We start from the raw sequence: 17,421 nt of genomic DNA, 5'->3' as shown, positions 1-17,421 counted from the left end.
TGGTGGTGTCTACAGCTCGCCCTGATGAAGCTGTGGTGAGGACTGTTTCCTGATGTGGTCACTTTTAGTGGGCTGCTGCTCTGCAAGTCTGCTAGGAGAGGAGTTTTTATTCACTCTTCCCTCTGCCCCGATAACAGCTGCTGCATAGAAGTTTTCCCTGAATACATTTTGCTGTGGAAAAGAGCTATTTTTTTTTGTTTTTCTGGCTGATTTCTGTCCTGACTTGGTCTGAAGCTGCCTTTGGTGCTATTGTGGAAGTATCTGAGGCCGTGATTTATTCTCTTGAGCTCTGCTCATTTGAAGGTTGCACTGAGTGAGGCTTGTACTGGTTTTACCACCTATTTCCATCCTACTGGTGTACACGGCTCTTGTCTGTGAGCATTTTTCTGTGGGCATGGGGTGATGGGACCTACTAAAATAGCGAGCAATCACTTCAACCGCCACCAAATTACAGCCATGCCTGAGGCAAATTACAACAGCTTTCTGACAGTGTCACCATGCTATCTTTGTGACAGAGATGGAGATAATGAGAATTAATTAATCAGTCTTTGATTAGAAAAAAGAGGAGGGGGAAATCTTTCTGCTGTGATTCCACTACAAAATACATGAAACTGGTGCGGTTTTCATTTGATGTTCCTTCTCAAAAATGGGGCAGGCATTTGTAATGCAGAGTTCAGGATCGCATGGCTGCTCTCTTGGTTACCCCTCCAAACCCACCGCTGAAGGACCAAAAGGGCGAGAAGTCCTCATTTTATGGATAAGTATATGTTGAACACTACCTCCATGAGGCTGATGCAGATGCTGTCATTGTCACAGTGTAAAAACTCTCATTTATTCAAAGGTCTTGAGTAAAGTCCGGGTACGTTCTGCTTGACTAGAGTCAACTCTTCCTTCTTTGCAGTTTTGGGGGTGAAATTCTGTGTTGCACTCTTTAGACTGATGGCTAAATCCTAGAAATTGGTCCCTTATGATAAAACATGAACTACATGGTGCCAGTGTCTGACTGGAATTACAATTATCTAAGTAGATTCATTTGTATCTCTTTCATTGCAGCTTTTCTCTGGGCACAAGCTTTTTCTGTGGGGCATGGGAAGAACAAAATTAATCTTATAAGGAGGAAGGGGTTTACACTGAAATCGATAGTTACAGAATTAACTGGGTAAATGACTTTTTCTTAATTCTTTCTCTTCTCAGAAGATGCAGTTTTGATGGGCACACAAATCCAGTGCCAAAAAGCTGATATCGAATGAAATATTCCATCTCAGCTGTGTTGAGCTAGTCTGGACTTTAGAATTAGTGAAAACTGAGAGCGTAAAAAAAAAATTCAGTTGGAAGTGAAAAAACCTATTTTGGTTATTAAATATGAGTAAATTAAAGGATAATAATGCAATTATGTTTAAGAAAATGTTATCACTTTTAGAAAGAGTAGCATGGCTCTCTTGGGCAACTTTTAAATATGAGCCAAATATGTAATTTTATAGCTTAGAGTTAGATAATACGCAAACACAGGGTGTTTGCATTATTTCAGAGAAACAGAGCATTAGATTGCAGAGGCACAAGAAGTAGGTTTGCCACACTGCTGACATTTTTGATGCAGTCGCAGCGGCTGGATTGATCTGCAAACCCCAGGGCCCAATTCACAGGCCAAGTTCATTTCCCTTTGTGTACCTTCAGTGCTCAGAGCTCTCAGATTTTCGCTTTCAGCCAGGCTGAAGCAATCCTATCAGTCCTTCTTACCACCAACCTTTCAGCTTAACTTCAGATGCTCTTTGGCTGCTTTTGGGGGATGCAACCCGAAAGATGCTGCAGCACCATGGCGTGCTCCCAGCCCAGAGAGAATAATGTCATTGTTTTTCAGCAGGTATCTTCTCTAAAGGAAATAATCACTTTTCCCATTAATGATGTCTAAATGATTGGATTGAATCTTTTTCCCTTCATTCAGGTTTCAACAAAGGTTAGGAGCAGAACATTGAAACTGTGTGTGGTGTATCTTCCTGTTGCAAATGTTGGAGGCACTAGAGTATCTGACAAAAATCTTTCTTCTGTGTCCTGGGGGTTCCCATCATTTTCACTTTTCCCTTGCACCCGTGACTCCAGAAATTTGGCTGGTCTGCTAATGCTGTTTGGTCTTCCCCAAGCTTCTCAAACCCTGTTAGCACGAGCTCCTTGTACATGCTAGGTGCAATGAATAATTCATACACCAGAAACAGTAGCAACACCAGAGTGTCCATCCTCTAAGTCGTATTAACCACGTTAATTCAGTGGTGTGGTAGATATGTGCTGCTTTGATTGGAAAAGAAATATTTTGTCTTTATGTTAATGCAAGACACAGGTTGCCAACTGAGCTACTATGCATCAGGTGATAGCAGATGGATTTCATTATGCTGCAGATAACGTTTGTGGCCCAGAAATTTTGGCAAAGGAGGGGAAAGGGAAGTTCTTATGAGAAGAACACAGATAATAGAAAGAAAGCCTGCCTTTACAAGCCTAAGAAAACCCTTTAATGCTACTCTTTCAGTTTAAAACACACTTATTTTGTCAAAGTTCGTTTACCCTATGGACTTACGGGATTATAAAATTAATATGTATATGTTCATGCCAGCCATCAGCCTGTGCCATTCTATAGCTAGTATGTTTAGCATCATATACTGTATATTAAACCACTGTAGGACAGATGCAGCATCAACACCTGGGTTATCACTAACTCCCATGGCAGGTACTTGGACTAACATCAAGATACCACAACATACGGGTAAGGCATTTGGCCATTTCCACCTTCCTTCAGAGGGTTCTCATTCAGAATATGTCATGCCTTTTGCATTTGGGAACTTTCTCCTGGATTTCTTTTACTTGTTGACATAGGAATTTCAAACCATGGCTTCCAAATTCCAGGTCAGCGTTAAGAATTTCATTTCCAAGCAGTTCCTTTGTGCTGTTTATTTGCAAGGACCAGGTCATGGCTATTGTAAATTCTTTTCCCATTATATGTTTCCAAGGAGTAATCAAAATCAGAGTCTTGAAAACTGAAGATTATTTTATCAGGATGTTGGATGTTTCTCTCTAATTTGTCATTGGCCTCTACCAATTAGCAGCAAGCTCCTGTGTCAGATACAGCTTGTATCCATCTAGTGATTAAGTGTCTTGAACAGCAAGGGCCAAGTTTTGAGTGTGTCACTTGCTTTATGTTACCTGAGAGCAACTTCCAAAATTTGGCAACATTTAAATGAATTTAATTATTTTCAGGTTGGTTATTTCACTATAAAGCTTTACTTTTAATATTTTCTGGCCTGTCCAGTAATTGTATTCGTATACAAGTTCTGATCCCAAACCAAAGTTTTTATTTTAACTTTTTGTTTCTTTTAAAAAATAAGATTCTGCTTTTGATTACCCTATTCTGTAAAGACTAACTTGTGTGTAGTAGTCCTTGCTACAATTTTGCGTATTTATGAATGGTTCTACATAAAAGGAATGAAAATAACTAATTATAATAATACCACTAAATGCCATGGCTGGCTAGAAAGTGGAAATCCCTTCCCATTACATATTTTCTGTTTTTAGAAAAGAAATTAATCCAACTCTTGGATGAAAATTTAAAACCACAACATTTTTCATGTGAAAGGATTTCAAAAAATATCCTATTTTTAGAAATTCACAGTGATTTTTCAAGTTGCTGATAAAAATGAAATTGATTTAAACTTTTTAACTAATTAACCAGAAAGCTGTATTTTAAAAACACAGAAAGAAAACTCTTCAAAACAACTCCTGTTTTCCCAACAACCTTTTCTTGGAAAGGGTATTTTGTATTAGAAAAGCAATTTCAACGGAAAAGTTTGGATATGGTCTACTAATTAGAGCATCTGGTGCACCCAGCTGGCCTAAGGTAAGATCAACTATGAGTATGTAGCAGCAGACATTTGCCCAACCTGTTGGTTCAGATCATACGTAGAAGAGCCAACAGTGTCTCCAAGAAACTATTCCAGTGCCTTCCCTGGACGTCCTTGCCATGAGCCAGACCCTGTCCTTGTCCAGTCTGTGGCAAAAGGGAGGACTGGGACCTTCCTTTTGGCAGGCCCCTGGACGTCCTTGCCATGAGCCAGACCCTGTCCTTGTCCAGTCTGTGGCAAAAGGGAAGACTGGGACCTATGGATGAGAAAACAGCCCATTTTGCTGTTAACATCTAGCAGAGGGACACTGTATTTTATGTCATTAGGATTTAGCAAGAGGTGAGACCAAGTGCTGTTTAATCACCAGAAACATGAAGACTAACCCAAGAGTGCCCTGGGTTCTTTGGAGGAGGTCAACCAGTGGCAGTCAGGCATAAATGTCTAAGTCTCTTCCAGACGTCCTGCCTGCTCCTGCCTTGAGCCGCTAGAAACAGATGCAGAAGAGAGTTTTCTACTGAAGAAATACTTTCCAGCAATCAAAATGTTTGGGAGGAATATTTTGATGGGAAAATTTTATTTTATCACTTTCAGTAAACTTGTTTTATTTTTTTTTTCCCAAGTGTTAAAAATCTACAGATCTGTACTTAAAAAAAAAAAAAAATTATTTTATTTTATCTTGGCAACATGGGACTGGCAGGGACCCTCTGAGAACTGGGTTTCACACCCACATCTCTTAATCCCCTATGTGAATTGATCAAGCTCCATCTTAAACAACCTCTGGAGCTGCTGTTTCCTTCCTTCCCCCATCCCTGTGCCCTCGCGGGACGGCCGCTGCAGAGCTCGCGCTGTCAGGTCCCTTCATCAAGCTTCTCCCGAAGCTCATTAACTGCCAGATGATATCCATTCATACTTCTGTTAATAGCAGATCCTCTCCCTGCTTCTTTTAACCCCATTGGTTTATTTATAGACAGAAATTGCATCGCAGCCTTCGTTTTATTGGGCTGAGCGTGCCTAGTTATTTTAATCTCTTCTGATAATACAGGCTCTCTCCTCCTCACCTACAAGTCCTTCTTTGCAGATGTTCTCGTCTGAATTAATCTGAACTGATACCAGGCAAAGAAAGGTTAACCTGACACATGCTACCTTTAAGAAACCCATATGGCAACATAGCTCATTTTGTATTTACTTCCACATCCATAGTTATTCCTTCTTTCTGTTCTTGTGCCCGAGTTTAAACACCGTTTGTCCGCCTAATTGGTTTGAACTTGCCTGAATCAATCTTTTCTCTTTCTTAAATGTGCCTCGGTAAATCCTCATAGGAAATTCCATGCGGTGCATTTCAGTTTACTCCATTTCCTCTACTCTAAATTTCATGCAGTTTCTATTCCAAGAACAAGTTCATCATGCAGAATCAATGAATCTAATACAGAGGTAAACAGGAAAATACGTATGAGAGGACACATTTGTATATACACATAGATATAAGATACACCTTACACCTGTAAAAATATGTGTGTACATATAAATATGTATATTTATGGAAGGGACCAGTTAATCGAAAGAGAAATTATAGAAAATAGAATAGAACTAGAAAAATAGAAAAAGAAAAAATGAGAAAATAGAATAGAACTAGAAAAATAGAAATATAGAAAGAGAAAAAATATAAGTTATTTTTTCAAGGGAAAATATGGCCATTTTGTTGCTGGGTCAAACTTGGGACATACTATGGAGCAGAGGGAGAATTTGTGGACTTCTCATTATAATTAAAAGGGAATAAGTGCAAAAGAGGAGATGGGGTTAATGATTCTTGGAATTTGTCCTTATCCACTGAAATAAAACTACCATTTTGAGTCACACTTCTTGCACCTTTGTTTAGTTAAGACTTGCCGCAGTCCAGCAGTAATGGGTTTTACAAAGCCACTTTTTGCATTGTTAAGTAAATACACTGTTAATTTGAGAAAATAATATTCAAAGCTCAATAAACATTGGTAAGTATAGCATGTTATTTAGTCACATAAATTCCTTTTAACATACTACTTTGATTCAACAGATAAAAATAATTCAGAATTAACTTGCTAGACTCAGACCCTAAATGCACGCACAGTTTCCATGGAAGTCAGCGTGTTGTAGGGCAGAATTTAGTCTGTGTGTTTAATTCATCTTAATCACTATTATTAATTCATAAGTACTGTTTCCAGAAATGTATTCAGTTAGTTTTACATTAGTCAAAATCAATTGTATGTGATTTATTTTGATCATTCAAGATTACAATTTTGATGTATTTGCTCTCATCCTGTGTGTCAAGGCAGGCGAAGAGAAAACGCGCCGCTAAGGAAGAGTCACCTTCTATCTATTCCCTTTATTCCGTGTTTGCCTTTATCAGGATTTCATATATTCTTTGGGGCAAACCCAGTTCTGGCGGGCTTTCACGGACCAGGATGATGTGGTAAATGATGAAATGCCTTCAAGAAGTGTGGTTGGACTTGGAAACATGACGTGGTGGTCGTGCTAGGCTGGTGCTGGTAGGTGGTATGGGTTCTCTGTCCACGCTGTAGCTAGAAACAAACATAGGAGAGCTGGCCCAAAACCTGGCTCAGCACAATCTCTTGCAAAAGTGGTTTAAATTCAGATCTCACTTCATCTGGACCAGCAACTTTCTGGAGACTGGTTTAAAATGAAGGGTTTAGCTTCTTCTAGACCCCTCCCAATTGCCGTGCTGCAAGAACCATGACACCCTTCTGCAGACTGGGGATTGGGACAGGTCTGTGATGCTTTAGACAAGTGAATCGCTTGGTACCACAACAAGTCTTTGGTGTCTCCTGTGATTTTGCAGTGAGCACACGGTGTTGAGCACTTCTCCAAGTGCGGCCAGGGAAAAGGGTGAGACATCCCACAAGGGAGACATCTCTCATCTTTGTCATGGATGTAATGCTCTGCATGTCAATTTGCCTTCTTAAATAGATTTGCATAGTTTTTAAAAAATTTTGCCAGACCCTGCCCCAGATATCCACCTTGCAGCAGCAGTTCGTCCCAGGAGTTTACACCAAATGTAAGATGCACTGGTTTCATTTGGGAACTGTAAATTAGTATAGCTAGAGACAGCTTTGCCTGGACTTCCCCCACAATTTTGGACACGTAAGGGGAGGGCTCAAGCATATCGACGCTTGTTACTTGCTTCCAGCTTGCAGGAACAGTGACTATAACTATGTCTTACTTTTACAGGCAGCTTTGCTGGGGATTCATGTTGGAATAACTCGCAGAATGGGGCCCTTGGATTTACAAATGTAAGTGGCGACTTTAGGTCAGCAGAGTGAATAAGGGTTTTGTTTGGCTGTTTTTCTTTATCATTACGTTCAGCCCCGCTCACGCTGTGTCTCCAGTTTGCACTTACTTGTGCTTGTTGCCAGCTGGAAACACCACTAACGAATAACACTGGATGTTAAAGTCCATTCAAATTCCTACCGTGATTATATGCCTTCTGAAGATGCTCATTAGCTTCCCCGCATATCTTTGTCTTTCTCCCAGCCTTTCCATTTAAGTATTACCATTTTGAAAAAAAAAAAAAAAAAAAATTCCACACTTGATTTCAAAAAGTAGAACTGTTAATAACATGAGATACACATCCCCCAAAAAGGAAGAGTTGTAAAAAAAAAAAAAAAAAAAAAAGCACTCACATTTTTGTCTCTTTATTGGCATCTCCAGCTAGGGACAGCTCTCCATCGCGGAGAGAGGAAAAATAAAATAAATAAAAATCACGGTCACAAAACCCCGGTCATTAAACCTGGGAGCCACTCGAGAGGAACCTCCCTCGCTCTGCACGGCGCAGGGCTGTTGTACAGTGAGCTCGGTTAAGCCGAATTCATAAAGCTTTTGTGGAATTAAAACAGCATGCTCCGTACCAAGATGCCTTCACTTCCTGTGCCTTAATGTTAAATCCTATAGTACTGTGGAACTTGTAAATGATTGAGTTATTTTTAAACCACTGGATGTCTTCCAGTCACTCTATTTCACACTGGATTAATTATGTAAGAATACTGACTTGTTCGTCACTAATGTTACAACTTTTAAAAACAACATGCTGTTTAAATTCAAGCTTGGCAACTCTTGCCTGAATCCCCTCAAATTTATGGCACCACACCCATAGCATAATAAAATCTTTAGTGGTCCTTTGTCTTTTAGCTTGCCTTCTATTTTTTCTCAAGGGTGTTTTATGCTGGAAGATGCATACAAAAGTTGTCCAGATGTTATTTGTATCAGAGCAGGGATTTCAGTCCAGCTATCTGTGGTTGCAAATGTTTATTTTAATGGGTTATTGTGCAATCCTTGCTGTGTGGACCTCAGTGGCCTTATATGTATGTTCTCAGCCATGCCAGCACATTGTTTTTAGATATATTATTTTAGTCCAATAGCACTGTTACTGGTCGCTGAGGAAGGGGGGGGAGCAAAAAATGTAACACCTGTAGGAGCAGAGAGAGTATTTGCTCCAAGCTCGGCGCGGCAGCGCGGTGCGAAGCCGTGGGGCCGGTGGGTGGGAGAGGGAGGTGTTTTCCATGGGCTGAGACAAAGAGCTCGACTTGGTCACCGTGGAATGCACCGGGAGAGTTTAGTTTTTACCGTAGCTGTTGCAACAAACAGAGAGGGGGAGTTTGCCGTAGATATTTGGGAGCCTAATAAAATCCGAATCCATGTTTCCTTGATACGGGAATAAATTTGTTTATCTCGTAACTAAAAACACGCGGTGTGTGCGCCGATTAGGACGGCGGGTTCCAGCTCATTAAAATAAAGTTAAAATGCAAGTTTCATTATGGGCTGTAAAGGCTATGAACAATTGCTGGAGGAGAATATCTGCCGAGCTCGGAGACTTCCATGGAGCCTGTAAGCTAAGCCAGGCAGTGTGTAGTACTGAAGGTCCATCTGTAGGCTCTGTTCTGAGGGGAGACTTTATTGCTCTCTACAACTCCCTGAAAGGAGGGTGTAGAGAGATGGGGGTCAGTCTCTTTTCTCAAGTCACAGGCGACAGGATGAGAGGAAATGGCCTCAAGTTGCGCCAGGGGAGGTTCAGGCTGGATATTAGGAAAAATTTTTTCACTGAAAGGGTTATCAGGCATTGGAATGGGCTGCCCAGGGAGGTGGTTGAGGCACCATCCCTGGAGGTGTTCAAAAGACGGGTTGATGTAGTGCTGGGAGGTATGGTTTAGTGATGATGCTCCTTGTTTGTTGTGTGGGTGACTATTTTTGTCAGTTAGGTTGACGGTTGGACAAGATGATCTTTAAGGTCCCTTCCAACCTAGAAGATTCTGTGATTCTGTGATTCTACCTGCCTGGGTTCTGTCGTGACTGAGGTTTTTCACAGCAATGATTTTAAAGCTAAATTCACATTCCAGAAGTGCCCAGACTTGCATTTTCAACAAACGTGGGCAAGCAAGATGATGGCAATTAATGCAACGCAATGACACTCATTTGCACATGGAAAGAATCGAGCCCATTTAACCTTTAAGAGAAAACAGTTATTATATTTTAATGTTGTTTCATGTATTAACAGTCACATATTATTTTATTGTGCTTAATTAACATAGATAAGCTTAAGCCATTGCAAGGTAAGTTAAAACCCACATAATTTCCTCTTTTGTAGGAATTTGTGTGTAATTTACACTGCTGCGTTCAGCCCCCAACATTCCAAAATCACGCTTAAAATAATTAGATTTAAAAAATACAATTGGAATTGTTCTTTGTCTTTTTATTTTTCAGCCTTAAACATCACATTTTAAATTTCTCCATAATAAGGACCAGGGGCTGGTTTTTAAAAGCAAAAAGTTAACGGCTTTAAGCATCATACTATTCCCGGAGCTTGTGCTTTAGTTTGCAAGGTACTGGTGAAATGGGTACCATCAGCAACGCAGACCCTGTTTGCAATTCTCCAGCCCCACTTGTGTTCAATTGCACAGGGCTTTCCCATAAGGAAATTAGCCCAAATAACTATCTTATCCTCAACTTGAAGGTATCATGTCAGTCGTGAGTGGCATCAATCCCGCCGTGAAGATGGTTTAATTGGGAACCAGTGAAAGCAGTTAACAGATGGCCTTTTATAAATCTGGGGCTAGGATGGACGTTAAATATTTGTGTTCATGAGATTACGGAGTTGGAAGAGTATGGGATGTGGCCTTTCTGACGAGACCCCACGTGCCTTGCAGTAGGTCCTGGTGCATCCTTCCTTGTGCCGGTACCCAGAAAAAAAGGACCAAATATTTAATCCTGGAGGTCCTCCATGCCAGGGTGGAATAAAGACCAAATCCTTCCTGCAGAGCCCAGGGCAATTCACATCAATGAGATCCAGCCCTCCTTCAGCAGCGGGGTGAGAGCCGCACACCCCGGTGCTCCAGCGGTCGCTCCACCTGCGGGTCACGGGGCTCAAAACCCTGCAGCAACGCCTGGGAAAAAAACAAATCCCCAACTCAGGTCTTGGCAGCCAGCTAGGAAATCAATTGCTTCTCATTTATGTTCTGTAGAACGTAAATGTATTTGTAAATTTGAAAGCAGCTGCTGATGCTCAGCAGTAAACCGGTTTTGTTTTACAAAATCTTTGCTGTTTGGTCTTAAACTAGCGAAGTTTTCGTGTGTATCCAGCACTCGGCGTTTCAGGGAAGATTTTGTCTAGCTGCCTCTGTGACATATGGTAATGCTTAGTGTGTGCTGTATGGCCTGGAGCCATACCACTGCAGCCTGTATGCTCCTCAGATCTCCCAGGCTAAGGGAATCGGGACGAGGCAGCGTTTGAATGCTAGGGGACCTCCCAGAAAAAAAAAAAAAAGTCAGAGTACAGTGTATTGTGCCGGTAGGAGGACAAGATGTTCCTCCCTCCGGGCTGAAGCAATTCCCCACACGGGGCTAAGGTGACTGTGTGCTCTCCGGGCGTTAGCCTTTCGGATGACGCAGATTATAAAATAGACCACTAATGTACTGTGAAAGGTCTCGCAGATCTTAGCCATGGGAAAACAGCAAAGAATCTCACTTCCCAAGGTAACCCAGAGGAAATGGTGATGCGGAGGACAGCACCATGAGACCTCTTCTCATCTTGTTCTGGGAGGCGGGATGTTCCCGTTACCACCTTCCTTTACAGGATGCAGTTAACACCGCTGAGAAATCGCTGCTTGTTTTCCACATGGGCTGTTCCCAGCCTCCCTGGAAGCTGAGAGGGGTCCAACAGAGGTCCCAGTACAGCCCAGCAGGCACAGAAACCCACCCATGTCCCTGCGTTGGGCTGGGAGAGGAGGGAAGGAGCGTGGCTTGTGGTGGAGGAGAGGGGCTACAGGTCTGGCTTTGCAGCCTCTTCTTGGCGATGTTATTAATTCGTTCTGGGACCTTGGGAGACTCATTTAACCTCTCTTTGTCTCAGATTCAAACCTCTACAAGCAGTTATTATAACATTTGGCTGCATTATGGCATTGTTGAAAGGCTTAATTAAATTAAGTGTTCTGAGATCTTTGAATGAAAGGTGCTATCCAAGTGAAAGCTTGTTGATGATGATGACTCTAAATTACGAGGCCAAGTCCTTCACAAGTTTTACTCAGCCCTTGGTTAGCAAAAGTTATTTTTAAACACTGGGTTTGATATAGCATTAAAAGTGTTTTGGGAGTGCCATGTGTATAGTCATGACATCTGACCCTCAGTGGGAGTGATTTGTCAATGGAGGGTTTTAATGGTAGGAACCAGCCACACATCATTCACATACAGGCAAACACGTGCTGGTTGCACACAATTTCTTTTTCCCTCTTTTTTTTTAAAAAAAAAAAATATGCTTATTTGAAAATCTTAATCGGAAAGAATGGTTAGGACTTTTAGTTACTTCAGGAGAAATGCTGTCTCAGGTGGAAAACAAGAAGGAACTACTTGATGAAAGTAGTTTACAGGCGTCGTGGCCAGAAGATGCACAAACAGATATCTTCTGTCTTAAAACCTGTGAGTACACCACTGGAAGGAGAGCATGTAAAGTATGGTGGGTCTTCCTCTAGTTAGTATCTTACCAACAGCAAGGAGGCAAAATTCCAAATTCCTCTTTTAATTTGTATTCCTTTGTTACTCATGCAAAAACTCCTGTGCTTTGGCAGGAGGGCTGTAACCCTAAAAGTCTTCTCATTTTTTCTACCAAACTTTTCTTCACCTGTTTATTCAGCTCAAGTTTCCCTCTACCAGAATCCCTGACACACTCATCCTCAGCACTTTTTCTCTTTTGGCCTCTTTTCTTCTGAACTTGAAAGACATAGTTTTCTTAGCTGCTTTTATTAGGAAACATCATCCCCCTGGTATTGCCGTACCAGTAACCCCACCAGGCCATTTTGCCCTATCTCCGTTGCCATCTTGAGCAAGCTACCAATCCTTCCTAGCCTTTCCCACCAGCTTGTTTTCCTTTTTCAGAGTTTCTCTCTATTGCACAAAACCCACCTTATCAAAGTCATCAAAAACATAAGTGTAAAGACTTTATCAGGGTATTTCATATGGGTTAATTTTATTTTTTTGTGTGTGTGGGTACCATAGGCATAGAACCACATCTAGTTTCAGAGTCTGGGCTTGTTAAAGGTCTGCTTTACAGGCTATAATATAATGAGTGGGAGACTTTCAATAGACAGGAAGGATGGTATTTTGGTTAAAGCCTTCAGGAGATCAGAATTCAGCTTCTAGCTCTGCATGCTTCCTGTGTGGTTTTGGGAAAGACACTTTGTGCCATAATTCCCCATCTGCAAACTAAAGATGATATTACATCCTGTTTCTCACCTTCTCCCTGCAAGCTCTGTAAAGCTGCAGAGGCTGTAAGCACTGGAGAGCAAATACCGTCACTTTTATACGCAGAGCTTCCCACAATAGCGTTTCACTCTCAGCTGAAGACTAATGACTACTGTAGTACTAATAATAAATAATAATTGTAATCGTACATAATACTTTTAGCCTTACTTGCACTTAAGGTTGATTCTTCCAGACTTCCTGGAAGTTTATCTTGGGACCAGCCTGAGCAAAGAATAATCATATCAAACTGTGCTAAATAAGGTGGATTTCTTTTCTCATATATTTTCTCTCTATTTACTGAAGGAGAATGAACAGAGACTTAAGACCATCAAACTCATTTCACCTTTGTTATATTTAAACTAATTAGTCTCAGAGATGAAAAACACATTTCTCAGATTCCAGATAATCTTAAACAAAACACTTCATGCTGATTTTATTCTGCTTCTATCTGTGCAAAGATTAAACAAAACCCACAGTTGGTTTCATCTGCCAGGCTCTAAAAAAAAATATCATGCCACAGAAAGAGAGGGGGAAAATAAATCCAAGGCAAGGTTTTTGCAGTGCTATGAGTTTGCTCATCCTTAGTTTATCTTCTGCAAATGAGCATGTATAAAACAGTCCACCTACTGTTCTAGTTGCTACGATATAATGCAGTTCCACTGAATGATCCTGTTAACCTAACCTTCAATTTGCTGGGATTTGAACTCTGAATTACAGCTTACTAACATAGTTTAACAGCTGGTACAAGGGCTTCTTTTGAATTTTTAATCACATGAATTAAAGATTGCTGGAGATGCTTTTCAGACCTCCACTAGCAGTGATCCAATGTACAGAAAGACAAGTATAGGTAGCCCCTGGAGGATTAAGAGCACAAAGGTACTATGGCTTGTGAAGCTATGCTGCACTCTTTGCTTGCCAAATTATGAATACTGGTGGAAATTATTCATACGAAGATAAATTCACATTATGGCACCAAACGGACCCCAAGACATTTAGCTTGAGTTTAAAAATCCCCTTTTTAGCTTGCATTTTCCTACACAGCATGCATCTCACAGAGCGCAGGTTTTGAAGATAAAGCTTGGTTTAGCAAACTGTTTCTTTTGTTCTGTGTATAAAGGGAACACAGCCACACACACACACACGCACGCAAAAAAAAGAGAAAGAAATATATATAGACTGATTGCAACTGATATCTGGAATGCAATGAAAACAAACATGACCGTCTGTGGATGTTTCGGGGTGGATGTAATCATTTGTTGCCGTCGTACAGTGTGTGGAATGTGCGTGTTTAGATTCTGCACTCTTTGCGTCTCCCGTTATTTATTCCAAGGAGATCTTTCTTATTGAGGATATTTCTCAGGGAAGGCAAAAAAAAAAAAGAAAAAAAAGAAAAAAATGTAGTTCAACTGGAAGCTTCTCTACCCTAACACGCCAGCTGATGAGTGCTGTGAGAACTTGGGAAAACAGACCCTGCCTCCCAAGTTCACCAACCCTGCAAGCCTGAAGATCAGCATAATAAAGTTGATGGAGTTGCTTAAACAAAGTAAGTAGAGGATGGAGATGGGAGGGGGGGGAGGCGGGGAGAAATTAAAAAAAAAAAAAAAATTAGGGCAGCACGAACAAGAAAGCATGTTGCTTCTTAATTATGCTGTGTTCTCTCTCTAATGGATTGGCCTCCCCACACGCTCTAAGTAAAGCAACTGGCATGTGGCATCTTCTGCAGCGAGAGGAGCGGTGGCAAGTGTACAGCTGTTCGTGCTGACACACAGGTGTTTGATTTTTGGATTCGTTAGCCAGACAGATTTTTAAGGGTGTACAGGGGAATCATCTGCAGTTGTTCCACAGAAAGTGAGTTGTCCAAGAATCCCGGAGTTAATTATTATGTAAATCCCACTCCAGAGCCAAGGCTCGGGGCTGGAATTGGAACCGTGGCTCCCCTGCTCCCTGCGAGCTCTGGGTCGCTGTCTGATTTCCTTGCTCTAGCCTTTCTGTTAAGTGCTGCCTGTGAGCTGGCAGCCGATGGACAGCCACGAGAGCAAAGAGGCAGGAAGGTCAAGTGGAGATGACAGGCAGAGGCAGTCGGGTCATTGCCGTCCCTCTCAGCAGCCACGTTATCTCTAGGAAGACAGAGGTGTCCACGCCAAGTCACCAAAGAGGTGATGCTCAAGCTACAGGGATGCTTTTCACAGTCCTGGGGGAGAACCTTAAAATCAGCAGGTGAGGAGAAAGTTCAGAGGGAGCTTTCCTGTGCTTGTAAGAATAGTAAGTTGCTCCCACTCTGGGAGCTCCCACCTGCATTAATAGCACTGAGCAAGGCAGTGGCTTTGGGCAGTGTGTGCTTGGGGTACATTGTGTTTGGCTGGCAACTGGGAATAGCATCACCTCCTACCAAATTCCCTCTATAAATAGCCAATGATTTGTCCATATTTTTTTTTTAAGGCTCTTGAAGTAACTGTGCATCAGTTTCCCCAAATAATAAGTTAATTTGATTTTATTCAAGTGACAAATGTTATCAAATACAGGGTAGACTGCTACATTTCCTCTAAAGTACTGATATATATGAGCTGTTATATGTTTAATGCTCCACTCAGAGTTGTTAAATGAAGAAGTAGAGGCGTCAAGAGAAACCAGGGGAACCTCAACATGAAAGGTTTGATGGGCTGTGGTGGACAGGCCAAATTCTCCTCCCTGTTCCTCCAGGGTTCCTGGAGTGGATCAGAGGGCTGCTGATGGTTCTGCTCCACACACGCACCCAACAGCTCAAGGATGGAAAAACGTTAAAACTACTTATTTGCCCCTTTTTTGGACACAATTTCACCTCGCAAGAACTCAAGTTCTGTTTTGTGTGCTCTGGGACCTGGGGGCTTTGGACTTCTGTCAGTAGCCCCACGGGGTGTCCATGTCTCTCTGTCTGCTGCCAGCGTGGTAGGTTGCATGGCTCTGGTGATGGCTGGGCATCACGTTGACGGGCAGCACCAGAAGAGCAGCAGGAGCAGCAAGGCCAGCGTTAACGCTCTCCTGTAATTCCCATTTGAGTGATGAAACCCAAGAATGCAGAGCAGCTGGGAGCGGGTCTTAGAGTGCTGATAGTGGGCAAGCTGGGGAGTATCACATTTCTCTCCTGGGAAAAGGCCTTTTTCCTCCTAGAGTTAAGTCTTTTGTTTTGTTTGTGTATTCTGCTCTTCGTTTTGCTCTTTTCCGCGTAGCTGACAATGGGAAATAAATCAAATCCATCTCTTCTTGCTCGCAGTTTCCCAGGGAGGAGGAGAGGAAGGAACACCTCAGCCTGTTCCCCTGTGACTCCCAGCCTTGCTCACTGATCTCCAAAGCCATGCTCTCCCTGGCCGTGCCCAGCCCAGCGTCGTTACCCAGTTCCCCGGGCTCTGGATATTACCATCCATCACAGCCGCTCTGGTTCCAGCGACTTGCTAAATGTCTGAATTTCCCTGCTGGCTCAATGAAGGGTTTTCAGCTTGTGGTACATTATATAGCTACCGGGTGAATGGGACTGAGCGTTCCCGTTTGGCTCCGAGTGCCGTGTTCACCTGAGCTCGCTGGCAGGATGAATAGTTCACCGCGGTTCTAGTGCTAACCCCCTTTGTGAACTAGCAGTGAGCCATGTACCTTATTACAAAGGCTGACAGCTCCCTGGAAACTTAAATCCACTCTTTCTCCTTTCCCTACCATAGGGAGCTATAAAAGAAAAGGACTTGGTTGGTAGGCATGTAATATAACAAAAAAACCTCTGTTGTGGCAAGATCCAGACTCCCCAGTAACAATGAGGATTATGTTCTCGCATCGAAAATGCAGTTGCTAGTTTTAACTGCGGTACCTTATTATGGATTCCTACAGTGTACATTTATGTCAGGGGCTCGGATGTTTAACTTCAGTCGGGTCCGGGTAGAAAAGAGAGCTTGGCATCTTCTGGATTATTTTTTTTTTTAATACGGAGGGAAAAGATGCAGCTTGACGCTGTTTTGATGCTACCTTTCCCCAAACTACTTCTCAGAGAGCTTTAAATAGCCTGACATTGGCACTGGGCAGGAGCTGGCAGAAGAATAGATTTTTTTCATCTGATGGCTCGCCAAAGTTGTGTTCAAGAAGGAGAAGTAGAAGAAGAAGAAAAAAAAAAACCACCACCCCCCCCAAACCCCTTTTGCATGCCAGTCATTCATTGCCTGCCAGTTCCCATGGTCCTCCTATGGATGGTAGCCACATAACTATTCAAAGTACAGTAAACACTGAGGAAAGTGAAAAGAAACTCATGAAGCAGAGAACAGCGAAGGGAAAGTAGTTGGACATGGGATACATGGTAGTAAGAGTCATTTGGGGACCACTTTAGGATTTACCACAAATGCCCAGCTCATTCCAGCTGGACCAGTGCTGTAGGGAGGATCTCATTTCTGCCAGATGGGGAATCCCAACGGTGACACAGCAGCACCCATTGTGGGGGTAGTGGGTAGGCAGCAATAACTTTCTGGGGTATCAAGGATGGAAAAGAAGGGTGTCTATGAACGTCATTCAGCTACGCTTGGGAAGAGTAGGATAGTCCTTTGCATGGACTGGTAGTCCTAGGGGACTTGTGCCGTTGCACTGCTATCTTCTTTTCTGCTATGTCAGCCTCTGGAGTGGAGTGTTTTTTTTAATATATAATTATTTATTTTATTTATATTTCTTCTTATTAATTTTTGTTTGTTTGTTTCATAAACCAGGGAAGGGACAGAAAAGAGAGGAGGTGAAGCGTTAGAGTTTCCCTCCC

General features: G+C 42.2%; 1 long non-coding RNA gene across 1 annotated transcript; it reads left to right on the top strand.

Moving 5' to 3' along the window:
* Positions 1–14,068: 14,068 nt before the first annotated feature.
* LOC106887556 lies at positions 14,069–16,813 on the top strand. The gene is made up of 2 exons (XR_001411921.1): positions 14,069–14,205; positions 15,913–16,813. It is a non-coding gene; the product is annotated as an uncharacterized LOC106887556 (long non-coding RNA).
* Positions 16,814–17,421: the final 608 nt, after the last annotated feature.

The sequence above is a fragment of the Calidris pugnax genome, unplaced genomic scaffold (genome assembly GCF_001431845.1).
Source record: "Calidris pugnax isolate Ruff unplaced genomic scaffold, ASM143184v1 scaffold60, whole genome shotgun sequence".
Classification (NCBI taxonomy): domain Eukaryota; kingdom Metazoa; phylum Chordata; class Aves; order Charadriiformes; family Scolopacidae; genus Calidris; species Calidris pugnax.
Note: the sequence above shows the minus strand (reverse complement) of the source record. Positions and strands in the feature narration are given on the sequence as shown.